Source organism: Neovison vison, chromosome 10 (assembly GCF_020171115.1).
Source record: "Neovison vison isolate M4711 chromosome 10, ASM_NN_V1, whole genome shotgun sequence".
Lineage (NCBI taxonomy): Eukaryota > Metazoa > Chordata > Mammalia > Carnivora > Mustelidae > Neogale > Neogale vison.
Genome location: NC_058100.1, coordinates 9,047,096 through 9,069,250, shown reverse-complemented (window position 1 = coordinate 9,069,250; position 22,155 = coordinate 9,047,096). Strand labels below are relative to the sequence as shown.

The 22,155-nt window shown below is 49.6% G+C and overlaps 1 long non-coding RNA gene across 2 annotated transcripts in view; it reads left to right on the top strand.

Moving 5' to 3' along the window:
• Window positions 1–22,155, top strand: part of LOC122918090 — a 41,361-nt gene that overhangs the window by 5,479 nt on the left and 13,727 nt on the right. For both annotated transcript variants that reach the window (XR_006386551.1, XR_006386552.1), the window contains exons 3-6: window positions 2,197–2,287; window positions 6,167–6,240; window positions 6,476–6,528; window positions 16,529–16,643. This is a non-coding gene — a long non-coding RNA (uncharacterized LOC122918090). The remainder of the gene's footprint in view (window positions 1–2,196; window positions 2,288–6,166; window positions 6,241–6,475; window positions 6,529–16,528; window positions 16,644–22,155) is intronic.

Here is a 22,155-nt window from a genome sequence, read left to right as displayed (position 1 = left end):
TGAATGATGAAAAAATCCATTTCCTTCTCAGCATTGGTAAGGTCAGTTTTTGACGTGTAGGACAGAGAATTGATTCCTTGATTTTTTTTTAAAAAGATTTTATTTACTTATTTGACAGAGAGAGATCACAAGTAGGCAGAGAGGCAGGCAGAGAGAGAGAGGAGGAAGCAGGCTCCCTGCTAAGCAGAGAGCCCGATGTGGGACTCGATCCCAGGACCCTAAGATCATGACCTGAGCCGAAGGCAGCGGCTTAACCCACTGAGCCACCCAGGCGCCCCAATTCCTTGATTTTTTTGGGGTAGGGGGAGAAATCCTAAGTATCTGAGAGAACAGAAAGGTATTACAAAAAAATTGAAAGCAAAATCACCTAAAATTAACTTTATTTTTATTTTTTAAGGATTTTTATTTATTTGAGGAGGAGAGAGAGAAGGAGCACAGGTGGGGGGAGGGGCAGAGAGAGAGGGAGAAGCAGACTCCCCACTGAGCAGGGAGCCTGATGCAGGGGCTCTATCCCAGGACCCTGAGGTCATGACCTGGGCTGAAGGAAAGACACTTAACTGACTGAGCCACCCAGTCTCCCCTAAAATTAATTTTGGATATTTTAAAAGAAATTCTAGCTTTTCTAGATTTTCTAAAATTGTGCATTGGGTGGCAGGGGGTGGGGAGGCTGGAGGGTGAGGAATCCAGAAGGAACCAAATGGCTATTTGATGTTATAACCTCTCTGCAAAGACTGTGGATCCCTGTTGCAACATTTAAATGGGTTATTTTCAAAAGTTGCTACAGACCTGCTCATCAGCGCAGCCTCCAGACCCATTTTGCTGTTGTATAGGTGGCATTGCGGTTCCCCTTCTCCCGAGGTTTGAAGCTTTGCCAACATGAAGTGCAGCTTGACTGAATTAAGTTCTTGTCAATAAGATGAAAAACACCAGATCAGTTGGGGTTTTTCTTTTGGCAGCCCCCACAGCCGAGCTGGCTCATCTGTATGGCGGACTCACTTAATCATGCAAAAGTAGTTGCTGACATGATTAGAAAAAGTGAGTTGTTTGGGAAAAATGGTTGGAATTGGAAAGAGCTGGGATTAAATGCAGGAGCTCAGAGGTTCCACGCTCTGCCAAAGCAACCGAAGGGCTCAGGCAGCCTCTTTGTCTCTTCCCGGGGGGAGGGGGGTGTCACTCAACAGGAGAAGACGCAGACCAAGCTGGGTCAAGGTCTTTGGATGAAGGAGCGCAGGTACCCCACAATGTGTGAGCGAGTGTCCTGGAGAGTCCCGCACCTCTCTCTCTTTCTCCTGTTCCAGACCCGAGAACCTGTTGAAGCCAAAGGCAATGAATTCTAGAGTTCAGTCTCAGGTCCGAGAGCCGAGGGCAGGCAGAGCCTGGTGTTCTGGTACTGTAGTCTACAGGGACTGAGCGCTTTTCTTATCTAAGTACATCTTTCTCCCAGCCCTTCCCTCCCCCCTCACGATTCTCCTCCTCGAACTTCCCCGTGAATGATGCCGTTGCTTTGACAACAGCTGTGAAGGGGGTTGGGGATGGCGATGTAGAAGTCTGGAAGGTACCATGTCGCTCTGTAGCAGAGCCGCTGATGAGACCCGGGAAGGAACCAGAATGAGACGTTAGCCCGAGGATGGAAGAAGGCAATGGAAGATGGTTTACCCTGGGCCGGGGAGAATCCTCTTACTCCTCCTTCTGGCCCCCCAGGAAGCCTCTAGGACTCTGAAAATAATGGATTTATCTCATGGGACAGAGCTGGTGTGCTGCCAAGAGAAAGGCATACTGATAGCAGGTCGAAGCCTCGAGTTGTGGCGGAATTTATGATGGGGGTTTATCAGCCCGGGAGAGAGGCGGTGTGGGCAGGCCTGGGCAGTGTCTCTTCCCGCAGGAATGTTCTGCTTGATCCTTTGGCTACATGAAAAATGAAGTGTGGTGGGCTAGTGGGGAGAGCTCGTGAAGCTTGGATGATCACACAGACTTAGAGGCAGAGACTGGTTTCAGAGCCTAAAGAATGCCCAGGCAACACCAGTTAAAGGGTGTGGACATAAATAATGGACAACTCCCCTAAAAAAGGTCAAACATCTGACTTCAAATAACATGTTTTTTCTTCCTGAGCCGAGTCACCTGGAGTTGAATGCGGGTCAGAGTTGCATCCACATCTCTCCTTAGCTCAGCTCTTAACTTCCAGATTTTTCTCCCCAGGGTGTATTAAAAACAGCTGCTTCACGAGCCAGCGATGGTTTTGTCTTTTCTCTGTCATCCTGAAGGGAGAAATATCTTCTGAAGCTTCAAGGTCAGTGGGGAGCTCTTTGGGTTTGGCAATGGAATGAGACCTTGGAAAGCTTGTGTCTTCATGCATACTTTGCTGATGTTAATAAGACTCTAGCATTCTCAGCCTGGGGTCAGGGGTCAGGGGTCAAGGGTCAGGCAGCCATAAATCTGGCCCAGGGAATTTTCTCCAGTAGAACTACTTTCTCTGTTCCTCTTCTGCTAGGGAAGGAAAGGGTTTATGGAAAAGAAAAAAAAAAATCTGTTTGCTTCTGAGTTGGGTTTTGTTTTGGTGGCTCTTTAGGGCTAATCTCTGGCCTGCAAAAGCAGTTGAGAATAAATGTGTCGAACACAGTGGCCGCTCCTTTAGGTTTCAGACTCAGCAGCAGGAGTCCCCAGCTTCCCAGGGACAGGCCTATCCTTAACCCCAAGCTTTGAGGTTGATTTCATTCCTGGCTGAGGGACGTTAAGGAGACCAAGTTCAGGATCGGGCTGAGTTGGAACCCAGTTTCCCTTGCTGCTGTCTGATCACGTTCTGGCCCACGTCTTCAGTCCCAGGATAGACCCTGGTCCCGATGAGCGGTTCTAACCGTCCTCCTGTTTGTCTGCTGTAGCACTGGTCCTTCTGCCATCACCGGTCCCTCCCTTGGTTTCCAGACAAACACTGTCTCCTGGTTTTCTCCCCACCTCTCTCGAATTTTCACGACCTCCTTGGCAGGCTCTCCTCTGCTCACCCCTGAAATGTTGACATTTCTTAGGCCTCTATCATTTGTCATCTTCTCTTCTCTGGGTATTTACACCTGGGACTTTAATCACTAAGTCTAGGATACTGACTCCCAGCCATCGAGACCAAGCTCCAGACATGTTTCCGGAACTTTCTAGCCACATCTACATGCAATGCCCCATAGTAGCCAAAACGTAACCTGTCCCAGTCTGAACTCATTATCTTCCCCCTGAAGCAGAACTTGTTCTGGTCTTGTTTTTGGCGGATGCATGACCACCCTCCCGGTCCCTCGAGTAAAACCATCTCGGAGTCATCCTTGACTTTGCTCCCGCATTCCCCATGTTCAAGCAATCCTGAGTTCTGTTTTCTCCATGTTTTCACTTCAGACATTTGTCCCAAGTCCGGCCTCTGACTTCCATCTTCCATGTTCGCTGCCATTCCTTTGGCCCAAACCCTCATCCTCCTTCCCCTGTGAAATAATATTGCAGTTCCTGAACAAACATCAGCTCAGAAAAATAGTACTTGAAAGAGTGAATAAAGTCCCTAACCCGGACAGACTGTTGCGTGGGTTATAGGAGCTGCTCTACGGAGAGCATCCTTACTTGGCACCATGACGGGCCCGTAGCTGCCGCTCAGGAAACACGAGTTGTTACAGATACATACGGGAACGGTTGGAAAGCATGGACTTTTGGCCCCAGGCTGCCTGGTTTCAAACTCCAATTCTATCATGTACATTTCTTGTCTATGTGATGTCTGTGTCTCCATTTTTTTAATCTGTAAAATGCAGAAGATTATCATACAGCTGTTGAGGATTTAATTTATGTTAAGTGATTTAATTTACGCCAAGCTTTCGAACTGTGCCCAGCATATGGTGAGTGCCCGATATGTGCATTCTCGCTGTTACTATTTTTCCAAGTTTCCTGATCCCTGGCTTTCATGGTCAACATGGTGGTCTTTATTAGAGGAAATGTGCATTATCTGAGTCCTTGTGTCTGGCACCCTAAACTTATATTGAGGAAAAATTGTCACGTCATTTTCACTATGTATTATCTCTGTCTGCCATGAACTTGATCCATCCCGAATCGCAGTCTTTTTGCAGTATTTTATAATAGTTCTTTAGGACGACCAGCTGTCCTGATTTGCATGGGGCTGAGGGGCTTCCAAGAGGAGGGACTTTTCATGCTAAAACTCAGATAGTCCTGAGCAAACCAGGACCGTTGGTCATCCTGTCCTTTACCCTGAGTATCTCGAGCCCTTCTTCTGAAACTCAGCTTCTACACATAATCCGCCAGGTATATTTCAGAGGCAAACAAAAACAAAAACCAAAACCCAAAAGGCGTAAGTCAAGGTGATGATGGGCTTTCATAGCACAGTGGGTACATAATCTGGGAACTCTCACGGGCCATCTCCTGTTCTTATCCATCAGAATGCCCATGTCCTGGGAATTTCTGGGACATATGAAGGCCTGTTTCTTACTGGGGAGAAAAACGGCTTCTGATTTCTGGCTCTGTCTTTAAACACCACAGTTCTCAGGGCTCCTGCATGCCTCAGTCGGTTAAGCATCTCCCTTCAAGCCAGGTCATGATCCCAGGGTCCTGGGATCAAGCCCCACGCTGGGTTCCCTGCTCAGCTGGGAGTTTACTTCTCCCTCTCCCACTCCCACTCCTTGTGCTTCTTCTCTCGTTATCTCTCTTTCTCTATCAAATAAATAAATAACATCTTTAAAAAGAAAAAACAAAACAAAACCCGACTGCTCTCCAGCCGAGTCTGCGCTGAAGAGTTAACAGAAGTCCCTTCCTCACCGCCCCCCCCCCCGCCCAAAGCTTCTCTCCAGATGGACCGTGGGGCCCGCAGGGTCCTGGTGGCACCTGACCAGCTCTGAGCATAGCCATTGCAAGGAAAGATGTTTGCAGTGAAGTGGGTGGAGGTTCTGCTCCCCACCAAATAATGAGCAGCCTTTCCCTGCTTTACTCCTGGGCTGTCTCCTGCCGGCTTTCTAAGTTGCAATCTCTATCTTCCCCTGTTGGCACGAGACTTACCTTCATAGAGAAGGAATCAATTCACATCATTTCCCAGCCCAGGTCTGTTGGTTCTGGAGGCCCACAGCGTCCGTGGCAAATCCGTGGCTTGCTCTTTGGTTCCTTGACTGGGAACACTTACCATGACCCAAGGTGCTGGGCTAAATGCGTTCCGGGCCCCATCTCAGTCCTTGAAGGAAGGCAGGGGCACTCTCCCCAGTTCCCATGAAGGTGTGAAGGTGATTGGTCATTGCGTTGGTCACTGGAGTTCATCTTTATTCCATTTAGGTAGAAAGAACTTCAGAGGTGCAAACATATCATCAACAGTGTTTTTTAAAAGCTTTAAAATATTGTATGCCTTTCTCAAGCCATGCTAACATGTTGTAAGCCCTCATGTTTTTTTTTTTTTAAGGTTTTATTTATTTGAGAGAGAGCAAGCGAGCATAAGAACAGGTTGGGGGAGGTGGGGCAAAGGAAGGGAGAGAGTGGGAGAGAAGCAGACGCCCCGCTGAGCAGGGATCCTGACGTGGAGCCCGAAACCAGAACCCTGGGATCATGATCTGGACTGAAGGCAAACACTTAACCCACGGAGCCACCCAGGCGCCCCAGCCCTCATGTCTTCAGAGTTGATGTGCTAATCCCAAGTTCAATGTGACTCCTAACTCGACCTCTGAAAAAATGATTGCATGACATTTCCTTAACCTGATGTCACTTTTAGTTTGTATCTGAAAGTTATAAGGCTGGTTTTCTTTTAGAATATCCTTAGTGAGGATGTCTCCTAGAGCCACGCTGACCTTGCCTTGCTAGTAGTAGGAATCAGGCTTCTGTGCCATTTGAGGCTGTGCCTCTCACTTGTTTTTCAGGCAATTTCCATGTTGGCTTGAGCTGACGCCCCGGCTTTGTGCCACGCACCCACTTTGGCGTATAATTCAAAGTGCAGAGATTGCTCGGTGGAAAAAAAATTAAGTCAATCCACAAACTAAGGCTCTGGGGACATCTCTGTTAGGGGGACAGGTTCGATTACAGCTGCATTATTCTAGGCACCTATAAAGGATGGTCAAAATAACTCTAATTCCTTGACAGCCATTTGTGTTTCAATGTTTGCGCTGCCTTAATCCTCACCATCACCTTATCAAGTAAGTGGCCTTTCTTCATTTTACAGAGGAAGAAACCGAGGGTCAGAGAGTTGCTCAAGGTCTCCCTTGAGAGAACAGAGGCCTTAGGAAGCAGACCAAGGTTAGTCTGGCATCAACCCCACCGTCTTCACCAGTGAGCTCTACTGTCAGACGGTGCCAAGGGCAGGGTGTCTGCAGGCACCAACATTCCAGTCTGGACTGTGACCTCACCAGCCTATGTTCCCCAAATGAGTCCCTGTGCCCATTCCTGGCCTCAAGAGCTCCAGGGGTCATTCCGGATCCTGGGGTACCTGGGAGGCCTACACGGGAAGTAATGCTTGCTCACCATTCCGCAGGGCTAGAGGTTCCTCCGGACATCTTCCCTGGACAGAGGACGGGCGCGGCCAGGGTAAGGATATAGTGGGTGACAGCTGGCCTCGTAGCTTGATAGCAGGGACACGGGCTGACTTGCTTAGTGAGACATGTTTAAATCTGTCCCTGACCTTTCCCCAGGCATTCTGCCTCCATCTTGTCTCTACTTCTGGAGTGAAAGATCCGGACAAGTTTAATGATGAATAAGGACAAAAACTCAAGACAATGTCCTCATTAAGAAGGATTTTTATCTTGAAAATGGGGAGTTCTGTGGGCAAGTAGAAACTCCAGGCAACTCCCAAATAAAGATCTGGGTGGCCCTCCTCATTCTTTCCCACACTGAGACAATCCTGATGGAAACTGGAAATTTTATAAGGCTCGAGCAACTTGAAAAATCATTCTCCAGCCTACAAAATTCACCCCGCTGAAACCCATCTCCTCTCTTAAGCCAAAGATCAAACTTCTTGCCAGATGTGGTTTCCCAGTGTCTTTTCCGCTTTCAGGTGGGAAAGCAAGCATTTATCAGTTTTAATATACGTTTTAATATACAGGAACTTGGTCTCCGTAGAGAGGTGTAGGTCGAAGCAATGAGCTGGACGATTCAGTCTACAAACCTGGAGATTTACCGACCAGTGTCTGGACATAACTACATGGATCGTGGTTTTAGTTTTGTAGTTTACCGGGGTGTCCAGAAGTTTGGTTTGGTTTAGAACTTCTACTTAACCACCTCTGTTTTTTGAATCTCGCCTTGAATGAGTGCTTCCTTGGATTTCTTCCTTTTTTCTTTTCTCTCTCTCTCTTTTTTTTTTTTTTTTTGGTTTGTTCTCCGCAGCTGGAATCAGGGAGTCGATAGTGTGAAATGAAGGGCTGGAGCCACCCACCGTGGCTTCCAGGATGGCGCCCTGGCTGTGGGAGCTCCCGGACCCTGGGAGGCTGACACGGACTCCCTTCTCTTGCCATGACACTGGCTGGAGAAGCTCCAGCTCTGGAATTTCATATTTTTCCACGCTGGTGGTTCAGCCAGCACATGGGAAAATGGGCCTTGGGTGGGGCCTCCTGGCAAAAGATCCAAACTGAATTGGGAATCCGTCCTTGAAGGCCAACTGTGAAAATGTACATGGGCCCGCAGCCCAGATGCCTAAAGGACACTGGGAAGGGTGGAAGAGGGCTCTAGAACATTCTCTGTGACACACGGAAAACACCCTTTTTCACCCTGGCAGTTCTTTCTTTCTTTATGTGCGCTGAGGTCGGGTATGGGAAGGGCCCCTGGACATCTGCTCAGACCACGGAGAGAAGGTAGAGACACAGCATGTGGAGGAACCTACTTCAAAGATGATGTCATTTTTGGGCTTGGTTGAAGGATGCATTTCTTAAAAAAAAAAAAAAAGGAAAAGAAATGGTAATCTTCTTATGAGGCAAAGTAGGTAGCTTTGAGTGAGCTTCTGGGATGTATCAATCACTGATTACATCCATCTTCTAATTGCTCACGGACTTCTAGAAGCTAGGCGCCTAGCTTCCAGAAGGGGTGGGGTGAGAAGACTCGGGCTGAAGAGGGAGGGCCAAGAACAGCCACTGCCCTGCTTCTGGATGGTCCCATAATGGACTCCCTTGGGGGATATTCTAGAAATCTTGATGCCTGGGCCGCATTCCAGGAAAATCATATCAGAATGTCTGCTCCGCCCTCCCCATCGGTATGTTTTTTAAAGATTTTATTTATTTATTTGACAGAGAGAAATCACAAGTAGATGGAGAGGCAGACAGAGAGAGAGGGAAGCAGGCTCCCTGCTGAGCAGAGAGCCCGATGTGGGCCTCGATCCCAGGACCCTGAGATCATGACCTGAGCCGAAGGCAGCGGCTTAACCCACTGAGCCACCCAGGCGCCCTCTCCCCATCGGTATGTTTTAATGCCCTCACCAGGTATTCCGCTGGGCGGCCAGGGTTGAGAAGCCCCACACTAGTCGAATCTGACATACGAAGAAATTAAGTGTCCAGACCAGACTCTCCTTTAGCCCCTCTTCTGCCACATTAAATAGCTTCTCTCTCCCCCCCCTTTTTTGTAGTTTTGCCATAAATGAAGAGCATACTTCAGAATGTAGGTTTACCAAGTACCTTTAGGAAAAGGATTTCCTTTAAGGCCAGCGGTGATGAGTCACCACGACACTGAGGCTTTTCCACGTGAGACTCGGGCGGGTGTGAGTTCGTTGTGTCCGGGGCCAGTGCGCTGCGCGTGGGCCCCTTTGCCTCCTTCCCGTCGCCGGGCCCTCTGTTTCTCCTCCCGAAACCTCGCACGCTCCTTTGATTACCTCGTTGACGGCAAACACTCTCTGTGAAGCTCTCGCTGGTGGCAGGTAGATCTACCAGAGACGCAGTTTCCACAGATCTCCCTGCATCTGGGAGCATGTGTCCGGGAGAGCTGTGGCTCTTTGGCAAAGGACACATCCAAACACCCAGGCCAGCACTGCCCTACGGACGTCTGGTTACCAAGCGAATGACAGCCAGCCGTGGAAGCTCACTGGTTTCTGCGCAGCCACCTGGCAACTAATATTCTTAGCTGGACTTACCAGCAATACCACCCGAGCATATTTATTTTTTTAGACATTTTTTAAAAAGATGTTTTTAAACATCTCTCTGACAGAGAGACACGGCGAGGGAGGAACACGAATAGGGGAGCAGCAGAGGGAGAGGGAGACGCAGGCTTCCTGCCCAGCAGAGCCGGATGTGGATCTCCGTCCCATCAGGACCTGAGCCGAAGGCGGACGCTTCACAGCCAAGCCACCCAGGCACCCCACCAACTAAGCACATTTAAACAAGATGTCAAGGTGTTCTGGTCTCTGAAAAAACCTGAATTTCTTTTTGGGTGCTTTCGGCTCAGGTCATGATCTCAGGGTCAAGAGACTAAGCCCTGTGTTGGGTTCTGCGCTCAGCGTGGGGTCGGTTGGAGATTCTCCCTCTCTCCTGACCCCTGCTTGTGTGCGCGCGCTCTCTCTCTCTAAATATATAAATAAAATTAAAAAAAAAATGAATGGACAAATCTATGATGTAGTTTTTAAGGTGTTTAAAGAAATTGCCTTATTTAGACTAATGGTCTTTAACTCAGGCCACATTAGACGCATCTGGGGGATTAAAAAAAAAATACTGTCACCTGGGCCCACCTCAGAAGCTCTGATGCAGCCGGTCTGGGGTGGGGCTAGAGTGTGAACACTTCCGCGTCTCCTCAATGACTCTCACGGGCAGCCTGGGTTGTCCCTAAAACAGGGCTCTGAGCTCTGCGTTTTTCACTGAGACCTTAGTGCTAGAGCAATTCCATTCATTTTACTTATTCAACAAATTTATGTGTAAGAGGGAAAATATTTTTTAAATACTCCCTCGGTATTTTCTCCTCCAGCTGACCGTACAGTTTTTCCCCTTCCCCTTTGCAGCCTCATGATGGCTAGAGCAGAGATTCATCAGCCCTGGGAAGGAGGAGGTGGGCGCTGCCAAGAAAGGTGATTTGCAACCCTAGATGCCCTTTAGAACCACTTGGGAAGCTTTAAAAAATTGCTGGTGTCTGGGAGCCACTCCAGACTAATTAAATCAGAATTGGGGGGTTGGGCCCAGGGATTACTATAAAAATACTCTGGGCATAATACTTTTTTGTTATGCAGCCAAGGTGGAGAACGATGGTTCTCGCAAGAAATGGATAGCTTACCAATTTACAATGAGATTCTTATTTATTAAAATCTTGCATTTTCTCATCCCAACTTTTGAGCTTAGGGGAGATTATCTAGGCCCTTGTCATTGGAAAAGATGGAGATTAGTTATATTGTTGATACGATTTTATGATTTAATCTAATATATATTTACTGGACAAGTGCTATATGCCAGGAAACTGTGGTTAGAAACACCTCCCGGGGACTTTTTGCTTGTTGACTTTGGGTCAGAAAGGAGACCAGGGTGGGTATGTGGGTCCAGGTCCCAGCAGGAACTTGACGGCATGCCCACACCAGATGGCTGCGTAGGATGTAAAGAGGCTGCTCCTATGATACAGGCAGCATTTAGCGAAACTGACCAGGAAAGATGCAGCTTACAGGAATGGCAAGTATCACGGGGAGCCGGGAGCATCCCTGGGCTGGGGGCCGGTCAGACAAGCGTGTGTGGGGAGGGCGCCTGACAGAAACTGTGAACTTCTTGAGAAGGACACAGCGACGCACAGGGACCCTTTCTGTGTAAGCAAACTCCAGCGGAGTTCCGGTCGCCCGCAGCCTCGAGTACTAAGTCATTCACAACGGATCCAAGGGGGTGAGGAGGTGTAAGTGACAGAGTCTACATTTTGAAACGGGGTAAACGAAAGGGAAGGGGTGGGTAACCCCTGATTCTGGCTATTCCAGAAGTTTATAACCACTGCCTCGTCTTGTGGGGCTCTGCCTCCGAGGCTCACCCCAGCTGGAGCTTCTGGCGGCAACACACACAATGCCGGCACGTCGTTCGTTCATTTGTACGTTTGCTCGTTCTGTTAAAACTGAGAAACACTTAACTGAATGGCTACCACGTGCGAGGCGCCCTTCTAGGATACTGCACGCGGCTTCTGGCAACAGGGGCTGGAGCTTCTAAGGAGCCCGCGTTGGGTCCGGCTGGCCCCAAACTAGGGTGTTCACACCTGTCAGAGGATCGTGGAGGAAACACATGGGCGCAGTCCGGGTGAGATCACAGCTTGCCTTAAAATAAAATCCATTCCTTAAAGGTGCCTTGTAAACTTATATTTTGCATTGTGCTTTTAATTCACGGTAAAACCACAGCAAAGCAAAGCAACTTGGTGCGGAATAGCGGCGCCAGATAAGTTGGCGTTGACGCTAACTAGCCGCATAGCATTCCACTGTTGTTTTGGAAATGGCCGTTTTCATTTTTCCCTAGCCATAGGGATGGGACTTGGGCGCTGGTGGCGGGGTGGGGGGTGGGAAATGCCACTGGAGAAATTTAGGAGACGAAGGAGGCTTTTCCTCTTACGTTGGAAGCTACAGAGATTCGTTCAGACCGGAGCAGGCTGGTTGGCCAATGCTAGTGTTTGCCAAGGGAGGCAGGTGCACCAGTAGGGGGCTCTCACCGTCGTCCAACCTCAGTGAGAACCCAAGACTGGACTGGGTTCCAGGAGGAGCATGGGAGAGAACTGACGAGATTTATTTAGGGACATCACAGGGGTGACATTCGAAGAGATCGGAAGGAGGATGGATCCCTTTATAACCCGGGGGTGTGGCGTTTTCTCCATTCCTGAAGACACCAGGGGATCTCATTACTGTGGGTGGATGCTGCTTGAAGGCCACTAACTTTCCTTCTAGATGTACTCAGGGTGCCTTTGGGGTGTTAATGTGGTCCCACAGGCAAGGGGAGAGGAACAGCAGCCGCCTCTTGCAAGGTCATCCTGGCTTCTCCCCACCCTGCTGTTGTCAAGCCTCTGACCTCATTTGCTGCTGATGTGCATCCTGAACTTCAGGCGACCTATATTTAGAGTATGCAAAAAGGATAGAAAGCAAATGGCCTTTCTGCACTAAGGTCAGAGTTCACCTGTACTTGATAATGCCGCTTTGATCTCCAGGACCCTGCCTGTCGAGATCTATGGTGTCTGTCAACCAGCTTCGCCCTGCACTTGACCTTTTGCTTGCCTGGACCTGTAGTTACTGCCAAGATTCTAATCCCTCAGCATGTCACTTCTGGCAAAAAAAAAAAAAAAAAAAAAAAAAATTCCCAAAGCCAGAGATACAGATATTCCAGATTCTGCTGTGGCCCCTCACAAAGGCATTTAATATAGAGGCTTTCTGAAATTAAAAAAACAAGAGGGCAAAGAAGTGGTCTTAGGTAATTTCAACAAATTATAGAGTCAGTGATGCAAACCTTGGCAACAGCAATTTGCTTGGCCAGAGTCTTCCAGAAGGTGCTTGGAACCCCAAGTGGATTCTAATAGAACTGGTGGGGATGGAGAGAATCTTTGCTGCAGCTCCCCGTTTGGGGGCAGGTGACCCTTCAGAGATCAAAGATAGATGCTTATCTCTTATCTGTGGGAACATTCCTCAGCATGCTTTCCTTCAATTGGCTCATTTTGGTATTTTATCGCCCTGGCAGCTAAAAAGTGCTTCCTTACATCCAGCTGGACTCTTTGCTACTTAATTTAAACATTGATTATCCATCCCTTGTCAACGTGGGTTATTTTTCTGTGGATCCTTTCCAGATGTGCACGTGGCTTTCACAGTGCGGTGGACATGTCCAACCTGGACAAGATATTCTTGGGGTCTTGACAGCTACATAGGACATCGGGACCACTGGCCCAAGACTCAGGAAGAGCCTGCTTGACCTGGGACGAGTTGCTTTCCCTGTCCAGGCATCCCATCCCTCCCCTCTAAGGGAAGGGAATCCATCACACCATTGCTAAGATTTCCCAGTTTTGGCGATGGTGTGATTTTGCTAAGAACGCTATATCCGAACAGCAAATCTGTGCTTGGCTGGTAACAGACACAGAGAGGATTCGTCAAGCTGGATTCCATCCTAGGATGGCCGTCCGAGGGTTCTTTCAGCACTGACTACACCTTTCAGCCAATGCACTCTGTCCCTCCCAGGAGTGATCTGTCCCTTGTAGAAGTCAGTATGGGTGCTTGGTGGTGAGGTCCCTTTCTTTACTGAGAGCAGCAAGCACCTGGCCCAGGAGTGGGTGGGACCAGCTTCTAGTCCCTTCTTTGCTGTCAAAGTCAATCTATTAAAATGCCTCTGTGATTCCAGAAGGAAAACAAGTGCCCATGAAGAAGAGGTTATAAATACATCCAATTATAAATACATCCCATTAAAAATAGATATTGACAAGCGGCTCCAGGCTGTGTTGGGCTTGGCAGACTTGGCCGAGGAGAACAAAGTAGCCGACTGTCCAGAAAGCAATGCGGTTGACTATTGAACAGCACGGCTTTGGACTGCGTGTGTCCACGACATTTGTGGATTTGTTTTGATTAAAAACAGCACAGGACTGTGATTGGTAAGGCTTCTGGTCAATAGTAGGCTGTTAGTGGTTATGTTTTGGGGGGATCAAAACTTCTATGTGGAATTTTAAACTGTGGGGTGGGGTGGTCAGCTCCCCTAACCCCTACACCACACAAGGGTCCACTGTAATATTTTCTTGAATGACTCCTTGCTGATATCTTTGTGGTAGTAGATGGTTCTTAACTAGCTACTAAATCCTGTAAGGTGGTCAGAGAAGGGTTTGGTCTGGAAAGTTCAGTAAAGGGGGACCTGGGTGGCTCAGCTGGTTAAGCGACTGCCTTCAGGTCATGATCCCAAAGTCCTAGGATGGAGTCATGCAGTCGGGTTCCCTGCTCAGCAGGGAGTCTGCTTCTCCCTCTGACCCCCTCCCCTCTCATGCTCTCTCTCTTCCCCTCTCTCAGAAATAAATAAAATCTTTTTTTTTAAGTTTTTTTTTTTTTAAATTTATTTTACAGACAGAGATCACAAGTAGGCAGAAAGGCAGGCGCAGAGGGAGAGGAAGGGAAGCAGGCTCCCTGCTGAGCAGAGAGCCTGATGTGGGGCTCGATTCCAGGAGCCTGGGATCATGACCTGAGCCGAAGGCAGAGGCTTCAACCCACTGAGCCACCCAGGCGCCCCAATAACATCTTTTTTTTTTTTTTAAGGAATTTCAGTAAGAGTAGAATTAGGACTTAATAAATATTTCTCTTCTCTATATCACAGGACTGACACAGAAACCCCACTGAGGGGTTAGGAGCGACCAAGTTTTGGGACTTTGGAAAGAGAGAGTGGCGGGCACTGTCTAAAAGCTCCAGGGAGCCCCTTGCAGGTGTGGCGGAGGGGATGGTGCCCCCGGAATCAGAGAGCCTGGGCTTCAGCCCTGTGTCCAGCAGGTCCTAGTTGGGTGACCTTAGGGAAGTTCACTCCTTTAAGCCTCAGCTATACAGTAAGGCTATGTGAGGTGATGGATAAGAAGGCAACCCAGCATGGTATCTGGCACGTGGGAAAAACTTGAACACTAGGTCCTCGCAGTGGCCATCTGGGGTCTGGGCTGGTGGAGGGACCACAGCGCGATGGTGGCCGGCCATGTGCCCCATGAGCCGAGAAGCTCCCAGGACCGCTCAGGCCCCGTGATGAGCTCCTGTCCCCACTGTATGCGTTTGCCAGGGCCACCATGGCAGAATACCACAGACTGGGTGGCTCAAACAGCAGGAATCCATTTTCTCTCGGTTCTGGAGCCTGGAGTCCAAGCTCGAGGTGCTGACAGGGTTGGTTCCCCTGAGGATTCTGCTGGGCTTGCCAGTGGCCGTCCCCTGGCTCCATCTTTGTGGGGCCATCCCTCTGGACATATGCATCCGCGGGTCCCCCTTTCCTCTCTCCTGAGGGCGCGGGTCAGATTGGACTATGCCCCTCCCCCCCACTCTCAATTTAACGTCATCATCTCTTTAAAGGCTGCCTCTCCACGGTCACATCCTGAGGTGCTGGGCTTAGGACTTCAATATAGGGATTTGCTGGGAGGCAGACGGAGCTCAGGCCACAAGGGCCAGGCCCTCACAGAGCCTTCGAGGAGTGAGTGATCGCAGGGGCCATGGGGGGCTTCGCAATCCAGCTCCCATCTGGGAGTCAGCGTTCAAGGTCAAGCCTGCCTGTCCCTCCCCCTTCCTTCCTCTTCTGGGGGGAAGACTGAAGCTCACACCTCCCTTTTGACAGCTGAATACCACTCCTTTTTAAGAGATCCTTGACATGAGGCTGTTCAGGATTGTGAACAAGGACACTGAAGTCCCTGGGTCCTGGGGTAAAGCCCTGGGCCTCTCCGGTGGGAGGGGACCTTTCATAACCACCTCATAAAATGGCTTCTGAGCACTGAAGGCTCTGCCGCCGGATGGCCTGGGTGAGGCCATGAGACAGAACGCCAGAGCTCCACCCTGAGGGGACTGAAGGGGGTTCCCATCTCCTGTGCCTTCCTCTTTTCTTCCCTCAGCACCCCTCCTACGTGGTGACTCATCCAAAACCCCATACACCCAGCCAGCTGTTTGGAACAGAAGAAATCACCACAGCCAGAGGCATCTCGGGCCCAAACTCCCTCCTCCTCCCTCCTCTCTCTCCCTTCCTCTCTTCCTGTCCCTCTGTCTGTCTCCATTTTATTGCTCCTTTTCCAAGTCCCTCTTCCCCCCACCCCTTCCCATTCTTACCTCTTTCAAGGCTTAATTTGGTTATCTGGAGACCGGTCAATGTCTGATCTATGAAAAAATTAGTATTTCCCAAACTAAGAGTTATATCAAAGCCCTTAACCCTGTTTTTTCCTTAAACACGATCACTTTTCTTATCATTCTTACCTAGAGTACTAGCTTCTTATGGACAGGGACCATGTTGTGCCCTCCACGACCCTCAGCTCAATGCCTTCTGCGTAGAAATACACACTATTTGAAGAAAGCAATGAGACTTTCAAGGAAAATCATATACTCCGAGAAGCTCAGGCCTGCAGTTAGCACTAAGGAAACTTTGTAAGCCCCTCAGTGACCCAGACCTAGAGTTGCAGGGAGCGATCATCATGGGGTTTCCTCATCCTGGGGCTGCAGCTTGAACCACTGAAGTTAGCCACAGATACGGCCAGCTCGCTTATTTAGAGAACAAGCAACAAATATGACTTTTGACAGTAAAAGAAAGCAGAGACTCGTTTAGTTTTTGTAGACATAAATGCCTGGGTAAAATGCACCCCCTTATTAACTAAAAATGATTTTGTCATGCTTATGTTTAAAAAAATTATCTTCCCCTCTTTTGGCTTCCGAGTTAGAAATTCCCTCATCGGTGTTTATTCTAATAAGATGGGGACAGTGGGCTCTGAACCTGGTCCTCATCTCATTTCTGTCCCTTGCTTTGCCAGGGGAGAGGAAGGTGGGGGCTACTGAGGACATTGAATGAATGGCTTTTGGTCCCATCTCTGACCTCACCTACACTCCTCTCCACTTAGAAATAAGAAACAAGGATTGGGCGTAAGTGTGAAACCTCTACTTGTTCATTCATCTATCCATTCAACAATTACTTACTGTTCTTTTTGCCAGGTCCATGTGCTACAGAAATGAGAAAGTCACAATCCCCATCTGCAAGAAGTTCACAGTCTACTGGGGAGTAGACGTGCCACCAAATCATTCTTGCACACCGAGCTACTAGAAACAGGTATGAAACACTATGGAGTACTGAAAGGGTGTCTATCTTTGCATGAATAGAAGGAAGGTTAGAGACCTCGGAACGAGGTCTTGAAGGACGAACACAGTTTTGCTGGATGGTGTGGTGTGGTTAGGACCACCTAGTACTATGGTATCCAATATGGTAGCCCCTAGCTACATGTGGCTGCTTGGATTTAAATTACTTAAAATTAAACAGAATAAAAAACTTAGTTTTTCAGTTGTCCTGGCCACATTTCAAGTGCTCAGAAACCACCCTTGGCTAGTGGCTATCATATTGGACTGGGAAGATACAGAACATTTCCGTCACTGTAGAAAGTTCTATTGGATAGAGCTGTTCTAGACAGAGAGGACATCGTGCTGATTTCCCAGACACCATTAGCTTTGGTCTGAAAATGCTTCTCTGAGCCTGCTTTCTATGCTACGAGCCTCGGAGCCTTCAGATCTGCCTGTGGATAGAGAGTGGCCCTTGGGGCAAGGTCTGGAAATCTGGGTACCCAGGGATTACAGCATGAGGCTTGTGAGTAAGCCCTCTTCGTGGGCCATAGACTCTGGGGGCTGGGCTGTGCTTCTGTGCCCAGGCAGTCATCAGCGAGGATACAACAGCTGACCTGAGGCACACTACCTTGACATCTCCATTGGACACCCAGTGGGCATCCAAACCTGAACCCTTCGTCTCCCACGCCCATCTGCTCCCCTGCAGTCCTGCCTGTCTCAGGTGATGGCACTTCCATTCTTCCAGCTACTCAGGCCCAGACCCTGCGAGTTGCCCTACCTCCTCCTCTCACTGCCCTGTCCCTCCACCCAACCTCTCCGTGCGTCCTGTTGGCTCTACCTTTCCAATATGGCTGGGGCTGACCACTTCTTAGCATCTCCATTGTTGCTCTGGTTTGAAACTCTACAATCTGTCACCTGGATTTCTGTAGCAGCCTCCTAACTGGTCTCACAGCCGTCCCCAATGGCCCCCTCCCGTACCTCCTGTCCCCAGTAGGGCAGCCAGAGTGATGCTGCTGTTAAAAGTTAAGTCATGTCAGTCCTTCACTTAACAATCTCCAGATGCCCCCATTCTACTCAGAGTAGAAGTTAGAATCCTTACAATCTCCTAGAAAACCCTTGGCGACTGTAGGACCCGGCCCCGTTCCCTCTGTGACTTCAACTCCTACGATTCTCCCCATGTGTCCTTTACTCTAGCGACCGTGGCCTCCTCCCTATTCCCGAGGGCCTTTGCTCTGGTGTCCCCTCTGTACGGAAAGTCTTTTCTCCGGAGAGCCACATGCCAACTCCCCTCTTCCTTTGGATCTTTGCTTAAATGTCCACTTCTCAACAAAGCTTAAACAATCGTATTTACAATTATAGTATTACAGTAACCCGCACGCCCCCGTCTTTGCCCAGTGCGCTTCATCCACATTAAGCTACAATACTCTTTTCTCAAATAACATGTAGCGCCTAGACTGCCTCTTCATTTATGGATTGAGGTGCCTCAGTTTTGCTTTTCCGTCTCCCCTCACTAGAACATAGGCCTAGTGAAGGCAGAGGACTTCATCCGTACGATCACTGAGAGATCCTACGAGCCTAGAACCACACAGTGGTCGGTGGGAAGAATTTGTCTTTTGCTCTCATCCTTGGCTGCTGTCTGCCACTGGGGGGAGGGTCTCCTGTACGTAGGAGCCAATCAGCAGCCTGGGTTGGCAGCCCTAGCTTCTCCTTAGGATTGCCAAGTTGGGCTCCAGGAATGGACTGACTTACAGAAATTCTCCAGCTGAAGTTCAGCCCTTAGGTGAGCTGACTCCAGAGGATTCTTCTGCTTTTCTGAGGGCCTTGGGTTGAGAGAGGGTTGGAGGGGGCGGTTGGAGCTCTAAGGAGGGGCTCCTGGGCAGGGTGGTGGGTTAGGGACCTCCGATTGTGTGGTGGAGAGTGCAGCCCACTTGTAGGATGTGTCCAAGGCAGCTGTTCTGTTTTCAAAACTGCTCCATCATGCCCTCCAGTTGTAAGAGCCTCACGTGAGCATCTCGGATGATTCAGAAGCTGAATGGGAGGGCGGAGGAATTCGGGCATCAGAGCGGAGCTTGTCTATGGTGGATGTGAACTCTTGAGTTGAGCACAGAGCGAGGGGAGGGCACTGCACGCAGGGAATTGGTAGCTCTGGCCCCCCCAGCCCCCACCTCTAAGCTACGGATTTCTCATCCGTTCAAAGGGAACAGTAAAGCCTGCTGTCTGCCTTTCAGCATTCTTTGGATCAAGTGAAATAATGTATATGAAAATGTTCCAAAAAGAATAAAGTGCTTTGCCAGGATAAAAAATTGCTTTTATTCCAAATGGTAAGTCAAGGGTGAGATTTCTAGGAAGTCATTTGTGTGGGCTGTTACTTCAAATCCTGTCTGTTAAAAAGAAAAGAAAAGAAAACAGATCCAAGCCTGGCTTGTTCAAGGAAGAGTGGCAGTGTGCTAGATGGTTTCTCAAGTCTGGGGTCCGGCCGTAGCCCACAGTGGTCGCTCTCAGATGCACATACACGGCTTGTCGGAGGGGATTCCTTGCTTGTCTTGGGATGGGGCTGTGGCTTTGTGGAAAGCAGGACCCGTGCTGCTTGGTCATGATGGGGGAACCGCTTGCCTTGAGCTTCACTGACATCAGTCAGGGATGGAGGGCAGTTGGGTTAATAACGCCAGTTGTTCCAGAACCTGAGTGGGGAGCAGTAGAGAAAGAGGAGGGAAGCTTGTATCTGTAGGACATCTGTGCCTTGCCAGGGACTATCATTACCGTGTACCTTACAACACACCTGTCTCTCTCTAAGGTGTGATTATTCTTATTTTAAAAATGAGAAAACTGAGGCTCAGAGAGGTTAATAATCTGTCCTGGGGCCACACAGCTTACTGGTAGGTGGCAGAACTGGCATTGAACTCAGTCTGTCTGTTTCAAAAGCCATACCCTTGCCATGGTCCTCTGCTTCCCGCCATGCTTGGGTCAAGGGGTGGGACTCCAGTTTGGGTTCCTTCCTTTATCTTTTTTTTAAAGGATTTTATTTATTTATTTGATAGACAGACATCACAAGCGGGCGGAGAGACAGGTAGAGAGAGAGGCAGAAGCAGGCTCCTCGCTGAGCAGAGAGCCTGATGTGGGACTCGATCCCAGGACGCTGAGATCATGACCTGAGCCAAAGGCAGAGGCTTAACCCACTTAGCCACCCAGGCGCCCCTGGGCTCCTTCCTTTACATGTGTGACCACAAGCAAGTCATTTAAACGTCTCTCATCCATTTCCTCAGCTCCAAAAGGCAGTGGTCACTTTGTCCCTCTCTAGATGTTTGTAAGCATCAAATGAGATATGTGTGGACGGATCTGAATGTTGCAAAATGTTGCATGCAAGTGAGGAATGACTACTATAATTTTGAAAGTGTTGCTTTTATCCTGTGACTGTCTTGCTCAAGAACCTTCCGTGAGTCACTCTTCCCTGACCTGACGGATTCTGGCCTCCCCAGTTCCATGCTGGGCCCTCACTGTCTGTCCTCCACTAGCCTTCCTCTGTGTTCTGGTAAATGGTAAATGTCCATTACCATCTCTCTGCCAACGCGGCGGACTCTCCACCTTTCAGACCTGGCACACATATGGTCTGCCTCCTCCTGGAAGCCATCCCTTATAGCCTTACCGGTCCGGGCTACGTGGCTTTTAGTGTGCTGCCTGAAGCCTGGTGCAAGTGCTCTCTCATTGTTTCATAAGCTTGAGTACTTCTCTGCAAGGAGGTCTTGCAGGGTTGAGATCGTGGTCTTGTGTTCTTGCAATGTCCTCACGGTACCTCATCACTCAGAAAATGTCAGCTGATGGACTGATTCAGAGTCTTGGACCCACGTTTCCACTTTCTCATGCAGTGGCGGGTCGTGGAGAGTTCTGGCAGCTTTTCCAGGCAGCCTCCTGCAGGCCCTAGGTCTCTTCTGGAAGAGGCAGCTTCCTGCCTGCGCTCACAGGGCGGCGCCTGGCTTCAACCTGCCCCCTCCTGTCTGCTTGGCCAGACTGTCCTGGGAGAGGGCCAGCTCCCAGCAGAGCTCCCTGGGTGAGAACTCTGACCTCAGCCATCTCCCCTACTCTGCGCTCCTTTCACACGCTGCGCCCAGGCTGGGGGCCCTGCCCTGGCTCGTCTTCAAGAACCTCGAGAAAAGAGAGCACACAGTAGGTGCTCAATACTTACACTTTACCAGGACTGGCCCTCCATCCCAAAGAAGGCTCGGAAAGAATCTGCAGACCCAGATTTCAAGGCCTGCCAGGTGCTTTGTGTGATTGGAAGGAAGGTACAAGTCCCCCGGAGGCGGGGAACGGAACAGAGAGAGCGTGGCTTTGCTGCCTGTCACATCGGTTTGTGCCCTGCCACTGGGCATGTGACTCCATCTCTCAGGGCCTCAGTGTCCTGGTGTGGAAGTTGTGGATGACAGTGACACAGCCATCACAACGTTGTTGCGAGCATGGCTTTAAACTCCATCTCCAATTCTGTCTGCAAGGCCCGTGTTCAGGGCTCAGCTTAGATGTCGCCTTCTAAGAGAGACAGTCCCCCCCCCAAGGAAGTCCCTGGTGTTGTCACAAATGTAGAGCCCTGTTAATCCTTCCCAACACTTCTTGAGATCTGTGGTATTATATTTGTGTCCATGTGTGTAGTTTCCCTCCTGGAATGTAACCCCCCCTGCCCCTCCTCCCCCCAGGCAGGGAATAAGGGAACACTTTAGTCTTACTCACTGCCTTATCTCTAACTTCTAGAACAATGCCTGGCACTTAGTTGGTGTTCAGTATATTTTGGTTCCCTTTCTTTCCCTTCGGCAGTAAATAGCATGTGGTCTGTCTCAGTGTCTGGAAGATCGGGTTTTCCAGCAGCTTCTCGGCCAAAGGTCTGAGCATGCGCACAGCAAAGAGACTCCAGGAGGAGACCGACCAGTGGGGGGCAGGGAGAGACAGGTGCTGGAGATCTCTTAATCTGAAGGAGCAGAACAGATGCTCTAGGTCTCTCTAATGAACTGGTTTGGGGTGTCCTCTGCCTCCGCAGCCAGACACCTAGAATCCTCAAGGCTGTGGGACAGGTCTAGGCCACTTCCACCTGAACCCCCAGAGAGCTGCAGGGCCATGGGCGTCTCTGGGGAGAGCAGCCGGGTTTTGCCGTCCTTCCTGTGCCCCCCCCCCCGCCCAGTGCTTAGTGAGCACCGGACATTCCCGCAGGTGGCCTGCAGGACACTATGGAAGCTGTGACCTTCCTCACCTCGCACGTGTGCCTGGAAGATGGCCATGAGCATGTGCAGGGGGGGAGGGAGGGTTCGCTTCAACTTCTGTTGAGAGCACAGAAATGAAGGACAGAACACAAGGGAGAGGGAAAAGCAGAGGCGAGAAGGAAGGGGAAGGTGGGGAGGGTGAAGAGAAATGTCGGAACTAAGGATTTTTTTTTTTTTTTTTTTAAATCTCAAAAGGTTTGAATTGGTGGGAAGGAATCAGTTAACAGGGAGAGTTTGAAAACTCAGGATCACAGGGTCCGGAAA